An 18,307-nucleotide genomic window follows, 5' to 3' on the forward strand; every position below is an offset into this window, starting at 1 on the left:
TCAATATCCTGTTGACTTTTTCAACTTAAGCTCCCTCAAAAGAGACTAAGTGTCTCAAACCTTACCAAATTCCTTCCAGATTCGATCCGACCAACCCGATATCAGATAACATGGATAAACAAAGCATAAATAAGTAGACATAGGGAAAACAGAGTGGTAACTCATGAGGCGACTGGCCGGGTCGTCACATCCTCCCAAACTTAATCAAGCGTTCGTCTGCGAATGAATCTAGAAACATACCTGAAGCCTCAAACAGGTGAGGATATCTGCTCCGCATCTCCTTCTTGGTCTCCCAGATAGCCTCCTCCATGGGCCGACCTCTCCACTGTACTTTCACCGAAGCTATATCCTTTGACCTCAACTTTCGAACCTAACGACCCAAAATAGCTACTAGCTCCACATTATAAGTCAAATCATCATCCAACTGAATCGTGCTGAAATCCAAAACATGAGACGGATCTCCAATGTATTTTCGGAGCATAAAAACATGGAATACCAGATACACGCTCGATAATCTGGGTGGAAAAGCAAGCTCAAAAGCCACCTCCCCAATCCTCCGAAGCACCTCAAAAGGCCCAATGAACCGAGGACTCAATTTCCCTTTATTCCCAAATCTCATAACACCTTTCATGGGTGAAACCTTCAATAGAACCTTCTCGCCAACCATATAGGACACATCTCGAACCTTCCTGTCAGCATAACTCTTTTGCCTCGATTGCGCTGTACGAAGCCTCTCCTGAATTACCTTTACCTTTGCCAAATCATCCTGTACCAAGTCTGTCCCCAATAGCCTAGCCTCACCGGGCTAGAACCAACCAACTAGAGATCTACACCACCTCCCATACAAAGCCTCATATGGAGCCATCTGAATACTTGACTGGCAGCTGTTATTATAAGCAAACTTTGCATGTGGTAGAAACTAATCCCATGACCCTCCGAAATCAATGACACAAGCACGTACCATGTCATCTATTATCTGAATAGTGCGCTCGGATTACCCGTCCGTCTGAGGGTGAAAAAGTTGTGCTCAACTCAACCTGAGTACCCAACTCTCGCTGCACTAACCTCCAAAATTGTGATGTAAACTGAGTACCCCTATCTGAAAGGATGGAAACTAGGATACCATGAAAACGAACAATCTCCCGGATATAGATCTCTGGCAACCGCATTGAAGAATACGTAGTACACACAGGAATGAAGTGTGCGGACTTGGTCAGCCGATCCACAATCACCCAAATAGCATCGAACTTCCTCAAAGTCCGTGGAAGCCCAACAACAAAGTCCATAGTGATCCTCTCCCACTTCCACTCGAGAATATTCATCTATTGAAACAAGCCACCCGGTCTGTGATGCTCATATTTCACCTGCTGACAATTGAGACACCTAGCCACAAATCCCACAATGTCTTTCTTCATTCCTCTCCGCCAATAATGATGTCTCAGATACTGATACATCTTCGCAGCACCCGGATGAATGGAATACCGCGAGCTATGGGCCTCCTCCAGAATCAACTCCCAAAGCCCATCCACATTGGGCACACAAATCCGGCCCTGCATCCTCAACACCCCATCATTTCCAATGGTCACATCTCTAGCACCGTCATGCTGAACTCTGTCCTTAAGGGCAAGCAAGTGCGGATCATCATACTGGCGTTCTTTGATGCGATCATATAAGGAAGAATAAGAAACCACACAAGCCAATACCCGACTGGGCTCTGAAATATCTAATCTCACGAACCAATTGGCCAAAGCCTGAACATCAACTACATGAGGTCTATCCCCAACTGGAATATATGCCAAACTCCCCAAACTCACTGTCTTTCGGCTCAAAGCATCGGCCACCACATTGGCCTTTCCCGGATGATACAGTATAGTGATATCATAATCCTTAAGCAACTCCAACCATCTCCGCTGCCTCAAATTGAGATCCTTCTGTTTGAACAAGTGCTGGAGGCTACGATGATCAGTAAATACCTCACAAGACACACCATACAAGTAATACCTCCAAATCTTCAACGCGTGAACTATGACAGCCAACTCCAAATCATGAATGGGGTAGTTCTTCTCATGGGGCTTCATGTTCCTTATGAGTCATTAAATGTCTTTATGTTACATTGCCACACAAGCATATATGACTATCAGTCATATGCTTGAATGTTGGCATTCTGCCACGTGGGGAGTAGTGGTGGGTTATTTTATTAATTTTTTAACCACTTATTAGTTAACTGGATAATGCTATGTTGCCCGGTAATTAATCAATTACTCGCATAATTTAAAAATTACCATAAATTACTTAAAATTGTACTTATTTTTAATATATTTTATATATATACTTTATACATTATACAACCGTGGTCATATGGTACCTCGCATGGTACTAGTTTATAGTTATCGGGTATTATCACTTGACCCGTATTTTATTCCAAATTGGCCACTTTCAACGAAACTCATTTTTTTAATCCGTGTACCCTCTTATTCTTCATAACACTTATTTATTGCTTGCTATAAATAGCATAAGTACGTTAACGTCAAGATGATCTCATCCCCGATTCTTACATCGGTTAACTGAAAACGAAATTTTAACGTACAATACTTCAGGTGGAAACATCGTCGTAACTTAATACTTCAAAACGTAACTTCGACGTAATACTACAGGGCGTAACACTAGTTTTGGGATATTTTATCTTTCACGACCCTAAACCCGTACCTGATCGTGATGGCGCCTATCGTGAAAAAAGGCCAGCTGACACAAACTCCCAATTCATTGAAACAATTATAATAATTCTGTTTAAGTCATTAATAAGTGATAAACCCCAAAATACAATAAAATAAAACAAGTGCGGAAATAAACACAGCCCGACATCGGGGTGTCACCAGCCATGAGCATCTAAACATCCGACTACATATATTAAAAAGGACTACACAGTCTTTTACAGAGAAAGTACAACGGAGAGTAAAGATAGGAGGGAGAAACACTGGGCTGCGAACGCCGAGCAACTACCTAGTGAACTCCGGAACAGCCTGTTGGAAGCAATCAACCCTCGCTAGCGTGAGTTGAGGCTCTTGAATCTGTACACAGGGTGCAACTAGTAGTGTGAGTACTCCAACTCAGTAAGTAATAAAAGTAAAAGCAATTGAGTGATAAGAAAACTCGTAAAACACAGCAAAGTGCTACAACGAGGCAGGATAAAACCAGTACAATGCAATAAAAAACCTTAGTTCAGTGAAAACCTTTTTAAAACAACTTTTAACAAGTTAAACGAGTGAATAAAAAGTAGTGAGAATAGATAGAAACATAAACCGGCCCCTCGAGCAAAATACCAATAGTACTAGCCCCTCGGGCAATAACATGGAACAACATCAGCCCCTCGGGATATATCACATATCACACTTGGTACTCGCGCTCACTGAGGGTGTATAGACTCCGGGAGGGGACCCTTACGGCCCAAGAGAAATATCAAGCCATCTCGTGGCATAATCAAATAGGCTCTCGGCCTCATATAAAGCCACCTTGTGTCATAACAACTCATGCCCTCGGCCTCAAAATCATGAATCAGTACAATACCGTTGTGGCACGTAGCTCGATCCCATAATAACCTCACAACATAGGCCATTGGCCTTACTCAGTCAAAAATCTCTAAAAGCCACTCGGGCACAGTAAAATATGATGCTCAGCTCAAAATATAATTTATGATATCAAAACGGAGTAAACATGGCTGAGTTATGACAATAGTAGAATATAGCATGACTGAGTACAAATATAAAGTCAAAATAGTGAGAAATAGTAGTAAAAATCCCCTAAGGGTCCAAATAGTTGGCACGAGACCCAAATATGGCATTCAACCCAAAACATGATGATAGCAAACAGTTTTCAATCAAATACACGGTAAAATAGTCATACGAGATGGACTGAGTCACAATCCCCAGCGGTGCATGAACCCACTCTTGTCATCTAGCATGTGCATCACCTCATAATAGCACAACAATGTGAAGTCTCGGGTTTCATACCCTCAGGACAACATTTACAATCATTACTCACCTCTATTTGGTCCAATATCTAGCCTGCGATGCCCTTGCCTCTCGAATCGGCCTCTAAATGCTCCAAATCTAACCAAAATCAGTACATAACCATCAAAATATTCTAAGGAGACAAAGCCCACTCGAACAAAATCAAATTACAACATAAATTTCGAAATTAACAAAAACCCGACCCCCGGGCCTACGTCTCGAAATCCGATAAAATTTATATCAACGGAATCGTGGAGACGAGTTCATTCATATCAAAAGTACCAAAATCCGATAACAAATGACCCCTCAAATACTCAAGTCAAGGACTCCAATACCAAGCTCTAATCCCCAATTTTTAACCCTTAATTTCTATTAATTTCAAGCCAAATTAGTGAAATAACACCACAGAAACGAGTTTCATGATAAAAAAACTTACCTCAATGAAGTTCCCTCTAATTCCTTCTCCAAAATCCCCCAAAAAGCTCCAAAATCGATTTAAAAATGGTGAAGAAGGCTGAAAATCACGAAGGAGGATTTATATACTTTCTGGCCCAGGGTTTTCGCACCTGTGGCCCTTCCTCCGCTTCTGCGGTTCTCACTAATGCGCCCATTTCCGCATCCGCGATCAAGAAGCCGCACCTGCGCTACCGCAAGTGCGATCGAGCAGTTGCTTCTGCGGTCCCATCCCCACATAGCCAATTCCTTATATGCGACCATCTGGGCGCTTCTGCGAGCCCTCACCTGCGGTCCCCTAGCCACAGGTGCGGTTATGATAGCAATGGGAAATCTTCAGCTGCCAAAAACCAAACTCAAATTTTCCGTCAACCATCCGAAATCACTCCGAGGCCCCCGGGACCTCAACCAAAAGCACAAACAAGTCATATACCACTATTAAAACTTATACCAATCTTCAAAACACCTCGAACAACATCAAATCAACCAAAACACATCGGATTCAAGCCTAAGGTTCCAAAAATCTTCCAAATTAAGATTTTAATCAAAAGTCTATCAAACCATGTCCGAATGACCTATAATTTTGCACACACATCCCAAATGACACAACAGACCTACTGCAACTTCCAGAATTCCATTTCGACTCTTAAATCAAAATCTCACCTATCAACCGGAAAATGCCAAAATTCCAACTTCGTGAATTCGAACCTAAATCTACTCCGAACTTCCAAAACACTTCCCGATCACACTCCTAAGTCCCAAATCATCTCCGAAGCTATCCGAACCATTGGAATTTACATTTGGGCCCTTTCTCACATAAGTCAACATCCGGTTGACTTTTCCAACTTAAGCTCATTCAAAAGAGACTAAGTATATCAAATCTCACCAAAAACTTTCTGAATCCAAGCCAACCAACTCGATAACACATAATACCGATAAAAAAGCAATAAGAAGTAGAAATGGGGGAAACAGAGCGGTAACTCATGAGACTACCGGTCGGGTCGTCACAGTATCACACTGAGATTATTGGCTAATTATGGAAACATGTGTTTCATGCTTAATAGTTATTTGTTTAAAAATATGTTACTTAATCAGCTAGTGATAGGCTTTCCTAGGCTTAGAGACTATATGTGTTATATCCCGTACTTTACGTTAGGATTCATCGAAGTAATAACATATGAGTTGGAAGGGATTAAGGGTATACATGAAGATATGGATGTAGACCTGAGCCGATTTATTATTACTCAGCATGGTTGATTTTGATATTATATTGGGCATGGACTGGTTGTCACCTCATTATGATATTCTTGATTGTCACGCCAAAACTGTGATGCTGGCTATGCCAGGTGTACCGCGTGTTGAATGGAGGGGTACTTTAGATCACACTCCCAGTAGAGTCATTTCTTTTCTTAAAGCTCAGTGTATGGTTGAGAATGGGTATTATGCGTATCTAGCGTATGTGAGAGATGTCAGTATTGGTACCCCTACAGTTGATTCGGTCCCAGTAATATGGGATTTTTCTATTGTGTTTCCAGCTAATCTTCCGGGTATGCCACCCGATAGAGATATTGATATTGGCATTGATCAGTTGCCGGGAACTCAGCCCATTTCTATTCCTCTGTATCGTATGACTCCTCCTGAGTTGAATGAGTTGAAGGATCGGTTACAGGAATTGCTTGATAAGGGTTTTATCCATCCCAGTGTATCACCTTGGGGTGCCCCTGTCTTGTTTGTGAAGAAAAAGGATGGTTCTATGCGTATGTGTATTGATTATCGCCATTTGAACAAAGTTACAGCGAATAACCATTATCCTTTGCCTCGTATTGATGATTTGTTCGACCAACTTCAGGGTGCACGAGTATTTTCTAAGATTGACTTGTGCTCAGGGTACCGTCAGTTGAAGATTTGGGAGTCAGATATCCCGAAGACTGCCTTTAGGACTCGGTATGGTCATTATGAGTTCCTTGTTATGTCATTTAGGTTGACCAATTCCCCAGCAGCCTTCATGCATTTGATGCACAGTGTGTTCCGGCCATATCTTGACTCGTTCGTCATTGTCTTTATTGATGATATTCTTTTATACTCCCGGAGTCGGGAAGATCATGAGCAGCACCTGAGCACAATGCTTTAGACTCTAAGGGAAAAAGGTTATAGGCAAAGTTCTCGAAATGTGAGCTTTGGTTGGATTCCGTAGATTTCTTGGGTCATGTGGTGTCGAGTGAGGGTATACGGGTGGATCCGAAGAAAGTAGAGGCAGTTCGGAGTTGGCTCAGACCATCCTCAGCTGCAGAGATCCACAATTTTCTTGGCTTGGCAGGTTACTACCGTCGATTTTTTGAGGGGTTTTCATCTATTACAGCACCTATGACCAGACTGACCCAGAAGGGTGCGCCGTTCCAGTGGACGAAAGAGTGTGAGGTGAGCTTTCAGAAGCTCAAGACAGCTTTGACTACAACATCAGTTTTGATACTGCCTACAAGTTTGGGGTCTTATACTGTCTATTGTGATGCCTCAAGGATTGGCCTTGGAGCGGTATTGATGCAGGACGGTAGGGTGATTGTCTATGCGTCTAGACAGTTGAAGGTACATGAGAAGAATTATCATGTTCATGATCTCGAGTTAGCTGCTATTGTTCATGCTTTCAAAATCTGGCGTCGTTATTTATACGGTGTCCCTTATGAGATTTATACTAATCACCGGAGTTGCAGCATCTGTTCAAACAAAAGGATCTTAATTTATGCCAGAGGAAGTGGTTAGAGCTATTGAAATACTATGATATCACTATTTTGTATCACCCGGGCAAGGCCAATATGGTGGCCGATGCTTTGAATCGCCGAGCAAAGAGTTTGGGGAGTTTGGTTTATTTACCAGCAGCAGAGAGGCCCCTGGCAATGGATGTTCAGGCTTAGCCAGCCAGTTTGTGAGGTTGGATCTTTCGAAGCCTAGTCAGGTTCTAGCTTGCATGATTTCGCGATTTTCCTTATTTGATCGTATCAGAGAGCGTCAATTTGATGATCCTCTTTGCTTGTCCTCAAGGACAAGGTTCAACACGGTGATTCCAGAGATGTGACTATCGGTGATGACGGAGTATTGAGGATGCAGGATCGGATATGTGTACCCAATGTTGATGGGCTTCGGGAGTTAATTCTAGAGGAAGCCCATAGTTGTATTCCATTCACACGGGTGCCGCGAAGATGTACCAGGAATTGAGACAACACTATTGGTGGATGCGGATGAAGAAAGACATAGTTGGGTTTGTAGCTCGGTGCCTCAATTGTCAGCAGGTGAAGTATAAGCACCAGAGGTCGGGTGGGTTGCTTTAGCAAATAGAGATTCCGGAGTGGAATAGGGAGCGGGTCACCATGAACTTCGTAGTGGGACTCCCACGGGCTTTGAAGAAGTTCGATACCATTTGGGTAATTGTGGATCGGTTTACCAAGTCCGCGCACTTCATTCTTGTGTGTACTACCAATTTTTCGGAGCGGTTGACGGAGATTTATATTCGGGAAATTGTTCGTCTGCATGGTATTCCAGTTTCCATCACTTCGGATAGAGGTACTCAGTTCACATCACGGTTCTGGAGGGCTATTTAGCATGAGTTGGGTACTCGGGTGGAGTTGAGTACAACATTTCACCCTTAGACGGACGGACACTCCGAGTGCACTATTCAGATTCTTGAAGATATGCTCTGTGCGTGTGTGATTGAGTTTGGAGTGTCTTGGGATCAGTTTTTGCCATTGGCGGCGTTTGCCTACAATAACAGTTATCAGTCCAGCATTCAGATGGCACCATATGAGGCTTTATATGGTAGGCGGTGTAGATCCCCAGTGGGTTGGTTTGAGCCGGGTGAGGCTAGATTATTGGGCACAAACTTGGTTCAGGATGCTTTGGAAAGGGTGAAGGTGATTCAGGATAGACTCCATATATCCCAGACCAGACAGAAGAGCTATGCGGACCGGAAGGTTGGTGATGTTTCCTATATGGTTGGAGAGCGAGTTCTGCTTCGGGTTTTGCCTATGAAGGTTGTTATGAGATTTGGGAAGAAAGGGAAGTTGAGTCTGAGGTTTATTGGCCCTTTTGAGGTATTGAGGCGTGTTGGGAAGGTTGCTTATGAGCTTGCCTTACCTCCCAGCTTGGCAGGAGTTCATCCGGTATTTCATGTTTCGATGCTCCGGAGGTATCACGGTGATCCGTCACACGTGTTGGATTTCAGTTCATCCCAGTTGGACAAGTATCTCTCTTATGTTGAGAAGCTGGTGGCGATATTGGACAGGTATGTTCAAAAGTTGAGTCAAAGAACATCGCATCAGTGAAGGTTCAGTAGTGGTTCAGCCGGTCGAGGAGGCGACCTGGGAGACCGAGCAGGATATGCGCAGCCGTTACCCTAGTCTTTTCACTACTTCAGGTATGTCTCTATGCTCGTTCGAGGACGAACGAATGTTTAAGTATGGGAGGATGTAACGATCCGACCAGTCATTTTAAGAAATTACACCCTGATCCCCTATTAATTGCTTTTCCCGTGTTTATTTCTACTTTTTTGTTTTGCCGGAATATTTGGTTTTGAGTTTCGAAGAGTTTTGGGACACTTAGTCCCTAAATGAGAGCTTAAGTGTTAGAAAGTAGATCGTAGTCGGAGCAGTGTGAAAACGACCTCGGAATGGAAATATGATGGTTCTGTTAGCTCCGTTGGGTGATTTCGGGCTTAGGGGAGTGATCAGATTGTGTTTTGGAGGTTGGTAGCTAATTTAGGCTTGGAATGCCGAAAGTCGAATTTTGGAGGTTTCCGGTCCAATAGTGAGATTTTGATCTAAGGGTCAGAATGGAATTTCGAAAGTTGTAGTAGCTCCGTAGTGTCTAATGTGACGTGCATACAAAATTTCAGGTCATTCGGACGAAGTTTGATAGCTCCACTAAACATTTATATTTGGGGACTACAGGACGGTATCCTGGGAGATTCCCGATTGTTATCTCTGTGTTGAGCTGTACTCCTTTTCGTGATTACTTTGTCTCTGTTATTGGTCTTGCCATCAGCTTTAGGTTCATATACCATGTATTGTGATGCTTCGAGAGCTGGGATTGGTTGTGTATTGATGCAGGAGGGTCGAGTTATTGCGTATGCTTCTCGTCAGTTGAAGCCCCATGAGAAGAACTACCATGTTCATGATTTGGAGTTGGCTGTCATAGTTCATGCATAGAAAATTTGGAGGCATTACTTGTATGGCATATCTTGTGATGTGTTCACTGATCATCACAGTCTTCAGCATTTGTTCAAACAAAAGGATCTTAATTCGAGGCAGCGGAGATGGTTGGAGTTGCTTAAGGATTATGATATCACTATATTGTACCATCCGGGAAAGGCCAATGTGGTGGCCGATGCTTTGAGCCGAAAGGTAGTGAGTATGGGGAGTTTGGCATATATTCCAGTTGTGGAGAGACCCCCTGCAATTGATGTTCAGGCCTTGGCCAATCGGTTCGTAAGGTTGGATATTTCGGAGCCCAGTCGGGTGTTGGCTTGCGTGGTTTCTTGGTATTCCTTATTTGATCGCATCAAAGAGCGTCAGTATGATGGCCCGCATTTGCTTGTCCTTAAAGGATAGAGTTCATCATGATGATGCCAGAGATGTGACCATCGGTGATGATGGCATGTTGAGGATGCATGGCCGGATTTGTGTGCCCAATGTAGATGGGCTGAGAGAGTTGATTCTGGAGGAGGCCCATAGCTCGCGGTAATCTATTCATCCGGGTGCCGCGAAGGTGTACCAGGATTTGAGGCAGCACTATTGGTGGAGAAGAATGAAGAAAGATATTTTTGGATTTGTAGCTCGGTGTCTCAATTGTCAGCAGGTGAAATATGAGCATTAGAGACCAGGTGGCTTACTTTAGCAGATGGTTATTCCTGAGTGTAAGTGGGAGAGGATCACTATGGACTTTGTTTTTGGACTTCCACGGACTTTGAAGAAGTTCGATGCTATTTGGGTGATTGTGGATCAGCTGACCAAGTCTGTGCACTTCATTCCTATCTGTACTACCTATTCTTCAGAGCGGTTAGCAGAGTTATATATCCGAGAGATTGTTCGGCTGCATGGTGTTCCAGTTTCTATCATTTCAGATCGAGGTACTCAGTTTACTTCCCAGTTTTGGAAGTCTGTTCAGCGAGAGTTGGGTACTCAAGAGCAGTTGAGCACAACTTTTCATCCTCAGATGGACGGGCAGTCCGAGCATACTATTCAGATATTAGAGGACATGTTGCATGCTTGTGTTATTGATTTCGTAGGTTCATGGGATAAATTTCTACCGCTTGCAGAGTTTGCTTACAACAACAGCTATCAGTCGAGTATTCAGATGGCTCCATATGAGGCTTTGTATGGGAGACGGTGTAGATCTCTAGTTGGTTGGTTCGAGCCCGGTAAGGCTAGGCTATTGGGGACAGATTTAGTTCAGGATGACTTAGAGAAGGTAAAGGTGATTTAGGAGAGGCTTCATATAGCGCAGTCGCGACATAAGAGTTATGCGGACCGGAAGGTTCGAAATGTGTCCTACATGGTTGGTGAGAAGGTCTTGCTGAAGGTTTCGCCCATGAAGGGTGTCATGAGATTTGGGAAGAAAGGAAAGTTGAGTTCGCAGTTCATGGGGATTTTTGAGGTGCTTCGGAGGATTGGGGAGGTGGCTTATGAGCTTGCTTTGCCACCTAGCCTGTCGAGTGTGCATCCGGTATTTCATGTTTCTATGCTCCTGAAGTATATTGGGGATCCGTCTCATGTTTTGGACTTCAGCACGGTTCAGTTGGATGATGATTTGACCTATGATGTGGAGCCTGTAGCAATTTTGGGTCGTCAGGTTCGAAAGTTGAGGTCAAAGGATATAGCTTCAGTGAAAGTGCAGTGGAGAAGTCGGCCCGTGGAGGAGGCTACCTGGGAGACCAAGCGAGAGATGCGGAGTAGATATCCTCACCTATTTGAGGCTTCAAGTACGTTTCTTGACTCGTTCGAGGACAAACGTTTATTTAAGTTAGGGAGGATGTGACGACCCAGCCAGTCGTCTAATGAGTTACCACTCCGTTTTCCCCTATTTTAGCTTCTTTACGCTTCGTTATCCGTGTTTTATGTGATCGGGTTGATTAGTATGAGTTCAGAGAGGATTTGGTAAGAAATGAGACACTTAGTCTCTTTTAAGAAGGCTTAGATTGGAAAAGTCAACCGGATGTTGACTTATGTGTTAGAAGGCTCGGAAGTGAGTTCCGATGGTTCGGTTAGCTTCGGGAGGTTATTTGTGACTTAGGAGCGCGATTGAAATGGGTTTTGGAGTTGTAGAGAAGATTTAGGCTTAAATTGGCGAAGTTGATATTTTGGCGATTCCGGTTGATAGGCGAGATTTTGATATAGGGGTCGGAATGGAATTCCGAGAGCGACAGTAGCTTCGTTGTGTCATTTGGGATGTGTGTGCAAAATTTTAAGTCATTCGGACGAGATTTGATAGACTTTTTGATCGAAAGCATAATTTAAGAGTTTTTGGAGTTCTTAGGCTTGAATCCTATGTTAAATTGGTGATTGATGTTCTTGTGAGCGTTCCGAAGTTTTGAACAAGTTTGAACGATGTCATGGGATGTTTTGGTACAATTGGTTTGAAGTTCCGGGAGTTCCGGGTAGGTTCCGAGATGTTTTAGGCCGAAAATCATAGCTGTAACAAGTCCAGAAGGGTTGCAGGCCTCAGAACTCACCCGCGCGGTCCGCACAAAAAGAAGTGCGGCCGCGGTATGTGCTGTGCGGACCGCACAAAATGAAGTTCGGCCGCGGTAGGTGTTGTGTGGACCGCACAAAATGGTGTGCGGCCGCGATGAAGAATATTCCGCTGGTCCTACTTCGAAAGCTCATATCGTTTGATCTATAAGGAATTATGAGCTGATTCAAAAATGAAAGTTATAGTCCTTCGTGTCTAGTTTCCAGAAAGGTAAAGATATTGCAATTTGGACATGTGTAGCAAAAGTATGGCCACAATACTAAAGCTTGTCACTGCAGAGGAAAGCTTGTGTGACTGCGGTCGTTTTTCTGCGGACCGCATTGGTTTTGAGCGGACCGCGATCAATTTTGTGTGGCCCGTAGAGGTGGAAATCTGGGGGTACTCTATAAATACGTGATTTTGGGTTTTATTTGATATTTTGACCTAGAGAGCTCGTATTTTGGTGATTTTTTGAAGGTTTTTCAAGAAATTAATCGGGGTAAGTGATTCTAACTCAGATTTGGCTAGATACATGAATCTATCATTGAATTCATCATTTAATTCGTGATTTGGGATGGAATTTGGGAAGAAAATTGTGAAAGCTTTCAAAAATATAAAATGATGAATTGAAGGACCAAATAGTATCAGAATTGGATAATTTTCATATGGATAGACTCGTGAGAGTATAAGGATTCTAGTTTTGTGAATTTTGTCAAATTCCGAGATGTGGGCCCGGGGGTCGGGTTTGACCAATTTCTGGAATTTTGTGGTAATTCGATTGTTTTCGTTTGGGCTTTGTTCCCTTTGCATACTGTGACGTATTCGTTTTGATTTTGGATAGATTCGACGTGCGTGGAGGCCAATTCTAGGGGCAAAGGCGTCGCAAGCTAGAGAATTAGCCGGTTCGAGGTGAGTAATGGTTGTAAATGATGTCCTGAGGGTTTGAAACTCCGAATTGCACATCGTAGTGCTGTATTGAGGTGAGACACGCGTTGGGTGATGAACGTGGGGTATTTTACTACTGGGGATCGTGACTTGGTCCGTCTTGATTGATGATTTTACCGCGTAATTGGCTGAAACTTATTTGTTATCGTCATGATTTGGGCTGATTGCCATATTTGGGCTTCGTGCCAACTATTTGAACCCTCCGGGGATTTTTATCACTAATTCCTCACTGTTTGACTTATTACTTGAACTCAATCCTGCTGATATTTACTGTTTTACAAACTCAGTCACTTTTATTCGTATTTGAACTTAAATGATATTTCTAAATGATGTTTTGGGCTGAGAACTACTGTTTTACTAATGCCCGAGGGGCTTGTGATGATTTTCGGACTGAGTGAGGACGAGGGCCATATGTGAGGATATGCTGAGTGATATGAGGCCGAGGGACTGAGATACTTTTTATTGCCACGAGATGGCTTGATATTGCGCTGGGGCCGTAAGGGGCCCCTCCGGAGTCTGCACCCCCACAGTGAGCGCGGGTACCCATCATGATTTGAGAATGAGCCCGAGGGGCTGACACTGTGCTGAGAGTGAGCCCGAGGGGTTGACACTGTGCTGAGAGTGAGCCCGAGGGGCTGATATTGTACCGAGAATGAGCCCGAGAGGCTGATACTGTTCTGAGTGATTGTTAATGTGCCCGAGGGGCGGATTTCTACTTGTTATTCACCTGCTAAATTACCTGTTTTACTTGGTTTAAAGGAACTTCATTTGATTTCTTCATGGATTTACTGCCTTAAGTGATTTTACTGCTTGATATAGAATTGCTTTGTGCCTTTACGTGTTTTCTTGCTTTCAACCATTATTTATGATTATTACTCACTGAGTCGGAGTACTCACATTACTCCCTGCACCGTGTGTGCAGATTCAGGCATCGCAAAGTCCGCTTCTAGTGTTGATCCTACCAGTCCAGGCAGTGTTTTTAGAGACTACGAGGTAGCTACTGGCGACCGTAGCCCCGTGCCTCCCTTATCTTACTATTTTTATATTCTTGAACTTCTGTAACGAAATTCGTATCTAGTAGACTGGTATCCGGAACTATTAGTTGCTCATGACTTGTGACACCCCAGTTTGGGCTGTGTCGGGATGGTTTCTACTATTGTTATCGTTAATTCCGCAAATTATGGTTATTATATCATGTTTTAGAACTACTTATGGTATTTAACTATTTAAAAGAGGTGGTTTGTTTTGGTCTGGCTGGCATTGTCTTCACGAAAGACGCCATCATGACCGGGTTCGGGCAATTAGGTCGTGACAGCGACATAAAAAAGTGTTGAGATCTTTGGGGTATTCATTAGGGGTGAGTGTTCGGGCAGTTCAGATTAACTATAGAATTTCGGTTTTTGGATTGAAGAAATAACAATCCAAATCCAATCCAAATAAGCTCGGATTGGACCGTATTTTTTAAGTTCGGTTTCGGATTATTCGGGTTGGATATTTTGGTTTTTCGGTTTTGAGCTTATAAGTTGACATGTTTCTTCTTTTTACAAAATTAATTTTCAAATGAAGTACTCATATTAAATTGCCTGAAGTACTAATTCTCACCGCAATCATCTAAATAAATTATTCAAGTAATGAAATTACTATCAAGAAAATGCAACAGAGACATTAATACGGCTTATAAGAAGCAGTATTATAAAACCATGTCCAAATAGAATGTATTCTAACAGTATCTTAGTAATTAATATTGTATATATGAAATAATATCTAATGGATAGGGTATTTAACTTATTATTATTGACATATAGATAACGTACGAAATATAAAGTATAAAATTTTCGGATATCCAAAAATCCAAAGTACCAAATCCAACATCCAATCCGAAATCCAAAAAATTTAAAAATTAAATCCAAAATCCAATCTGTAATCCGAAAATCCAAACTAAAAATTTAAAAAAATCGGATTTCAATTTGGATTTCAGGTTTGCCCAAACTATGCCCACCCCTAGTGTTCATTAAGTTAAGATGAACTAGACCCGCGTACTCTTTTTGGGATTGAAATCAAACTTTCCTTGTAAACTATAACGCGCAAGCTTTTAGGATACCCTTGTAAGTTGAACTCCTTGGCTTCATTGGAAATAAGATCACAGAAAATAAGAAGTCCACTTTTGTTTTGAAGAAACAATAAGTGATTCTTCCAAATTGTTAGTGGGGATTTGAATGGAGGAGGTCTAATTATGTATTTCTTAGTCCATGAATCGTGTACATAGTAGTCCATCATTATCCATACATCCGTTGAATCTTGTGTCAGATCAGTCTTGCCATATGAATCGGGGTAACAAATTAATGTTAGGGACTCATTCAAGTTTACAAGGCTATAACACTTCCCATCATAGCCATTGCAAGAATCAGGCATTATCATGGTGCGAAATATCTCAGTACTCATGTCAAAACAAAGAATTACCATTGCGTTAACTATATTTGCATACCAATGAAAGGCTCCTTTATGAAAGATCTCGAAAAGTGGCAACCAATGAACTTTAGGAAATTGTTGACCCACACAGAATTCTCTCCAAGAATCAGTGTGCAAATCATAAACCTCAACTTTTTGATCTATCACGTCCGGAGACCAATCAGTATCCTTAAAAACTTCTAAAATCCTAATCAACTTGTAGTCATTCCCGATCCAATCAAAACCAAACCCAACACCACCCATAATGGAGAGATTGAAACCCTCTGCGCAAACAAAAGGGCTAGATGGGAGTGGCATGTAGTTTCTAGTAGCTTGATTTAATAAGATAATCACTTCAAAATCCGTCAAAGCAAGCAAACCATTGCAAGGGCCGACTAGTTATAAGCATAGTAATAACTGAAGGTCAGATATGGCGGATCTAGATCTGGAAAGACGGAGTTAAGATCATCGTCATTATCACTATAAATAATAGATATGACATTTTTTAATCCGTCAGGTTCTACTTTGATTGAGCGACTGAAAAGAATGAATTCATTTTTTCTGGTTGTAGGGCGATTAAGATGAAGATTGATAAATGTTGAGGATTGTACGAGAGTATACCAAGTTCTGGAGATTTATTTAAATCATATAAGAGATTTCACTGTGAACTTCAAAAGTATATCAATTACCACATCTTCAAGCAATTTTTTCATAATTCCATCTACCATCATTAATCTCTACAATGCAATGATGAATGATGTTTCTTTGTCCACTAAAAACTTTAACAGCTCAGTAACATCATTCTATGAATTGGATGCAAATGCTTATTCCTCGCGTATTTAACTCCCTAACAAATTAGCTGCCAAACTTGCCGTTGTGATTTGAGTGTTTTACGGTGCAACATTTTTCGTTTAGATAGAGTTATTTTATAGCTTGTTTGGATGATTGACTCATTATTCTTTAATGTATGACATAGTAGATTCTATTTTGAAAATAATATTGGGGTAAATTCTTTTGCCTCACGTAATCAAACGCACAATTACTTGTATGTGTCATATGCATTCATATATGCTTCTAACTTTTAAGCAGAAAATAAATAATTGCATGAATTTCTTGCTCATTAGACAACTTATGACCCTAATTTGACAACCGTAGTCCTACCATACTTAGTTTCAATAATATCCTACAGATGTTTGGTAATCTTGTGAGTAGAAATCCATGTGACACCTTTACTACTCAGCAACGTAATGTGATCCATGATATTATAACAATCCAAAAACAATATTGTTCTTCTAGCACATATTACAATTCAATATTTTAATGTTTTTTGATTGTTATCGTTGAGCTTTTCACTTTTGATAAGCTATACAAAAATATTATTTAAAGAAATAGATATGGTCTTTGTGGAACATTATTCTACACATTTGTAAAATATAGAGTTTCACAATATAGACTGAGAGCCTGTTTGGAAAGCCATCTAGGAATTAAATTTGAGTGTAATTGGGTATAATTACACAGTTTGACATGTTTGTTTGGCCAAATAACTACTTGGTCATCATGAAATTGAGTGTAATTACATTGTTTGTTATATATATATATATATATAATATTAATTATAAATATATGATTACTAATTAATGTATATTCACGAAAAATATATATCTTAAATAACAAATATAATATTATTCATACTTATAAAAATTTATAGGCATATATTTATCATATTAACATTTAAATTTTGATAATTACTTCACTTACAATTTAAGTTAACTGTGTAATTACAGTTGTGCAAACCAAACAGTAAACTTGTAATTACACTATGATAAACGAACAGGTTGTCGCAATTACACAACTGTGTAATTACTAGGCTGCATAATTAATATCCTAGTAATTATACCAATTCTAATTATCTGGTGACTTTCTAAACAGACCCTAAAAGCATGCAAGTTTAGTATTTTGCAAACACTTAAATGTACCTTAAGCAAATTGACAAGGCTAACAAATTAAACACAAATATAAATCCTAGATTCGAAAGTTCACTACCTTCATAATTATCGTCTAAGGATAAATTTTAAATGTAAGTTAACCAAATTGTCACGACCCGAATTTTCCGCCCTCGGGAGTCGTGATGGCGCCTACTAATGTGGGCTAGGCAAGCCGACTGTTTTGAACAATTTACCTTTTTTCCCATTTAAATCCTTTACAAGAAATTATGAGCAATAACTTAAAGACAACAGAATTTATAACAAGCGGAAGAAAAATAATAAAACTACTGAGTATAACCAATAAAGTGTAGAGACGGTCTAAGAGTTCAACAAGACTACCTAGAACTGGAGTCACAACTTCACAGACGGTCTAAGAGTTCTACAAATAAAGGTCTGAAAGAAATAAATACAACACTGTCTTTGGAAATACATGAAAGAAATAGGAATAGTAGATAGAAGGAGACGCCAAGGCCTGCGGACACCTGTAGGACTACCTCGGGTCGCCTGATGAACAAGAAACAGGAGTCTCACTGTGGTCCGGAGTCTACAACACTGCGGTCTGCACAAAAGAGTGCAGAATGTAGTATCAGCACAACCGACCCCATGTGCTGGTAAGTGCCTAGCCTAACCTCGGCGAAGTAGTGACGAGGCTAGGACCAGACTACCAAATAAACCTGTGCAATTTAACTATATACAGCGGAAAGAAGAACAGTAATATACAGTCAAGTATGGGAGGAGGAAACATGTTGCGGG

General features: G+C 41.3%; 1 pseudogene; it reads right to left on the reverse strand.

The window, feature by feature from the left end:
- Nucleotides 1-14,986: 14,986 nt before the first annotated feature.
- Nucleotides 14,987-16,354, reverse strand: LOC104232188 (F-box/kelch-repeat protein At3g06240-like; annotated as a pseudogene).
- Nucleotides 16,355-18,307: the final 1,953 nt, after the last annotated feature.

This window comes from Nicotiana sylvestris, chromosome 9 (genome assembly GCF_000393655.2).
Source record: "Nicotiana sylvestris chromosome 9, ASM39365v2, whole genome shotgun sequence".
Taxonomy (NCBI): domain Eukaryota; kingdom Viridiplantae; phylum Streptophyta; class Magnoliopsida; order Solanales; family Solanaceae; genus Nicotiana; species Nicotiana sylvestris.